The 4,697-nt window shown below is 37.2% G+C and overlaps 1 long non-coding RNA gene across 2 annotated transcripts; it reads right to left on the minus strand.

The window, feature by feature from the left end:
- LOC122085536 lies at positions 1 to 4,398 on the minus strand. 2 transcript variants are annotated; one of them, XR_006142146.1, is made up of 4 exons: positions 4,324 to 4,398; positions 3,051 to 3,629; positions 1,663 to 2,958; positions 1 to 244 (listed from the first exon to the last, which is right to left on the minus strand). It is a non-coding gene; the product is annotated as an uncharacterized LOC122085536 (long non-coding RNA). The 2 variants fall into 2 exon arrangements; XR_006142145.1 differs by having other exon boundaries at positions 1,663 to 3,629.
- Between the last annotated feature and the right edge of the window lie 299 nt (positions 4,399 to 4,697).

Below are 4,697 nucleotides of genomic sequence, written 5' to 3' on the forward strand. Positions count from 1 at the left end.
TGAGGTCTAATTTTCCATATGTTCTGAAACAAAGTGGGTTATATGTAATTTAAGGCTCATCATGACATAACCCCTTCATAAGAGGCACGTTCTTAAGTCAGCCCAAAAATAAATAAATAAACACACACACATCATACATAGAAAAATATCAAAATAAATAAATAAAGAAAAGAGTAAAGTGTCTGGGTTGCTCTCGTTTTTTTTAAGGAGTAAGTGTCTCACCACACAAGCTCCACCTCTGATTCTGAAAAGAAGAAAAATAAGAACGTACAGTCAAACAAAATGTCTTCTATCCTGATAAAATATGATAATAATTACATTTGAAGCTTTCAGCGAAAACAATTTCCTAATCCTTATATTCAAACAAGTGTAAAGATTAGGATATCATCTTCAGCAGGATAGGCTCGCACCGGCCAAAAAAAATTCAGTGCAACAGATGCATGAAAATGAATAACTTATGTAAATACAAAAGGAGAAAACCCCATGTCGGAAAAAAGCTTCATTGAGTCAAGTACATTAGAGGGAAAAAAGGAAAGAGAGAGGAAAAGAGTTTGTTGAGGGGGAAAACAAGAGATAGAGAGAGAGAGATGAGCACTGAAACCAGGCTTGGGTTAGGCAACCCACAGCTATAACCTTGATGAACTGGGCAAGTTTCAGAGGTCCTAGCATCGCAAAACCCCCACCCCCAACAACAAAAAAGGGAAATATAAAAAGAAGAAATTGACCCATGTCTTCTAAATTTCAAAATGAAGTGCATGTTGAATGGTCGATGGGTCCAATCAAGAATTGCCAATCAAAATACACTCAAGTGTTAGAATTCTCAAAAATAAATTGGCAAATGAGTAGAGGGGGAAAGCTTTCCAAACCAACAGATGTTTCCCACAGGGAGGGATTTTCAATTGGAGGACCAATGGGCAGTTGCTTAAAATACTGGATTCCTTTGGGAGATTTAGGAAACATTTGAGGGACGGAGAGCGAGATGTCATAGTAGTGGTTTCCAAGCGAATAAATCAGGGCAGGTGAGGGGAGAGAGAGAGAGAGAGAGAGAGAGAGGACAATGTTTGCACACCACTCTGTCCAAATAGATCATTGTCTTTAACCAAAACTCAGCTAAGTATCAACTTGTCAGCCACCCTTCTAATAATCACCAATTGTCAAAAACACATATTTATACTATTCAAGAGACTAGATATTAAATTCATCAACTAAATACGATAGTCTTTCTCAAAGAAAAATTAAAGGATCCCTTCCAAGAGAGAGACAGAGAAGAGATGAAGTACAAGAGAAAATGATAAGAAACGCAAGGGAAATATGAAGTGTCTAGCATACTATGTTTTGGCTTTTAAAATCACACACTATGTTTTCTTTTATTAAATACTTATAATCGGGCCAACCTACTTTATTAACCTCCTTGTTTATACTAAATTGTTCATATAAGTCAACTCCTAAGTATATCACTTGAAAAAGGGATTTCTATGGTGCATGACTTGCATGGAAGTAAAATTCTAGGAGATCAAGACTCAAACATATATGGTAGCAAAACAATACAGGGATGGGAAGTATGTGTTAAAATTTTCAATAGAAATGGCATTCCAGTTACTAATATTAGAAAAAAAAATTTGTGGTTGCTTTTAGAATTATTTCACAATAAAGAATCTTCACCTGGTTTAGCATTTGCCATTAGGCAGCCAGCTGTGTCATACAAAACAAGAAAGAAGATGTAGGTTGTCAGTGCTCGAAGGAAATCTATAGATAGATTGATTCAATCATCTGATCCAAACAATTTGCATGGGCTCACCCACCAAACTCACTGAAGTACAATTCAACAACTTCATGCTTTTACCCATGCTGTCTGGAGGCTTTAGCATATGGCCCTGCATGCTTAAATCCTTCTTTACAACATCAATTAAGGCAAAAGAACATAACACATAATGAGAACAGAAGATGGATATTGACAGCTATCTGCATCTCTGCTTGGTTTTAACTCTAGAAATTATGCAGGTCTGACCATTAAAATTGGTCTGTCCAACTCTGCATGTATGTTGCGTGTACCACAATGATGATAAGCGCGTCCTGACCAATTAATCGATCACTTCAGTGGTGAATACACCTTCAAGAATCTTCAATTCCTTACAACTTGACCCACCTATTTGCTCCCGTTGTAGTAAGACCGCCATTTCATCATTGTGACTCCTATGCCAAGAGACGTAGGCTATGATTTTCAAGAAAAACACATAAGTTTATGAGAAATCCCAAGAATATGTTGAACAATCTTCCCTTATTCCAACCCTTCAAGATCTGAGAATGACCTTTTCTACATTTTCAGCAGTACTCTGCTGCTTGCTTTGATGTTCATGCAGTTTTCACATGTTTCACTTCTTAATTCCATTTCTGAAAATTGAACTTGCTATACATAAACCATGACTTATGCTCTGTTTAACTGTTTTCTTATTCAAGCATTTTGATGTCTATGCCTGAACTGATGAATCAACAAATAAAATACAAAAATTACCAACTGGATTACAAGGTCTTCTTAAAACAGAAGGAACGATGATACGAAAGACCAATTTAATACCAACCAAGAGAATGAAAGATATAATTGAGGAGACGTGAAGTCACATATGATCAATGAGGGTATACTTAATAAACATTAAAAATGAGCAGCCCCAAAGGGTAGTCCTCATTTTGGTGCTCCCTTCATTGTTCAAAAGCACCCATGTTGATAAAAAGAACATGTCAGCTAACAACATGGCAAATGTAATGTCCATTAGCAGCAACAAAAAAATTACTTACGAGAATTGTAATAAGCCAAACTCCTGCACAAAGCAGAAATTATACAATTGGGATTTCTGCTCTAACCATGCCATAGCTGTCACAAATATGGAATTGAGAAAGCATTCAGACTTCCCAAGGAGACGTGGAGATTGCTCAAACCAAAAAGATGAGACATCATATCTTCTGCACTCTACCATTCTACCATAGGTAATCAGAGAAGAGACAAGATTATGGTGTAAGAACATTTACCAAAGGGAGAGGGTAGCGGAACTTACCTCCTCAAGGATCGCAATCCCACCTTTGCTGTCCATGCATTCCTTTCATTCTCTAACTAAGGTGATGCAATTCCAGTTAGAGAGAGAGAGAGAGAAGAAGGTTTTGGAAAGAGGTGCTTCTGGTTTCTTGTCTCTCAGGAATGTAGAGAAGAGATGGATTTCTCTACCATCGACATAAAATGAGGGACCCTACATACGTTTACCTTATACCACCCACAGTAACCACCTCCCATCAAGGTGGTTAGGGGAACGCTACGTAACTCCCACTTATAACTGCTTAGAGTGGTTACTGCTAATGTGGTAATGTAGGCCACATCAGCTTACATATGAAGCCACCAAGTACCAACAGAGAAGTACATGCATTGGATACCTAGAATTTTAGATAGGTCACTGCATGTTGTAGAAGTCTCCTTTATGTGAATCCCTCAATTGAAGAATTTTAACTCCTGATCCCTCTGCATGTGAACTATTGGGTTCAGAAAGAAGCTCAGTATGTGTGGATATCATGATTCCTGACGCAAGTACTCCTCGTGTTTCAGAGCCTTGATACCCATGATTATGTTCCTCCATTATCATCACCTAGACAGGGAATGAGCTTACAATGAGTAAATCAGGTTATGAAACAGAGTCTACTAAAGAATCCTTACACACTGTACTATAGTTTTTACATGTTAAAATTGGACCACTGTCCAACTCATAGACCAGACGGGAAAGGGAAATGAAAGAGGAATATTCTATAATATCAAAATTAAAAAGGATTAGACCTTTCCAAAAGACCAGAATATCTCTGATAACAATGGGACAAGAAAATGGGTAATTTCTACAAAGAAATTTTTGGGATAATGCACTCCATGGAAAAATCAGAACCGGGGACATCTACCCAAAGGAGGAGGAAGGGGGGGGGGGGGAGGAGCAGAAAAGATACAGAGGTAATAGCTTCCCAACCTTAGTGTACAAATGATAATGACTATTTTTTCTGTAGAGTGGATCATTAGTTTGATATGATCCTTTTCATTTCTTAAATGAACAAGAAGTTCAGCAAAAGAGAAGAACATACAAGACCACCGATTGACTTTGAAGCAAAGACAAAACAAACAGACTGTGGAGGTAAAATTGTTCTATTAAACAAAATAAATCTTCTGCACCCTTCATGGAAATTCATCTATCATTCATTAGCTCTCTTTGTTATATCACAAACACAAGGAAAAAGGGGAAAGGGTCCTTTATTTTGATACAACTACTTATATGTGCTAACATGAAGGAAAGAAAATACTGGAATTTGAATGAACTAATGCCACGGCAGCATCCTTAAGGTTGTTGACTTGATTGATAGCTCGCTGGTCTGCAAAGAAGAAGTGTGAGTTGGGATCAACGCCATTGTGCTGTAGGCATAAGAGTGCATGGAATGATGACGAACACAAGAAAAGTATACAAATTATATCCCCATTATATAAAATTACAAGATTAAATTTTTTTCCTTAAAGTTCATGGAATGAAGAATAAAATTCCTGAAATTAGGATAGAAATTAAATGCATAAAGTAAGAACAACGTAGATGAAAGACAATGCTGCATCTCATGACCATTGTTAAATGTGAGCCCTTCCTCTATAGTATGCCAATAAGCGGTATGAAGAAAGTAAGAACCAA

This window comes from Macadamia integrifolia, chromosome 8, assembly GCF_013358625.1.
Source record: "Macadamia integrifolia cultivar HAES 741 chromosome 8, SCU_Mint_v3, whole genome shotgun sequence".
Lineage (NCBI taxonomy): Eukaryota > Viridiplantae > Streptophyta > Magnoliopsida > Proteales > Proteaceae > Macadamia > Macadamia integrifolia.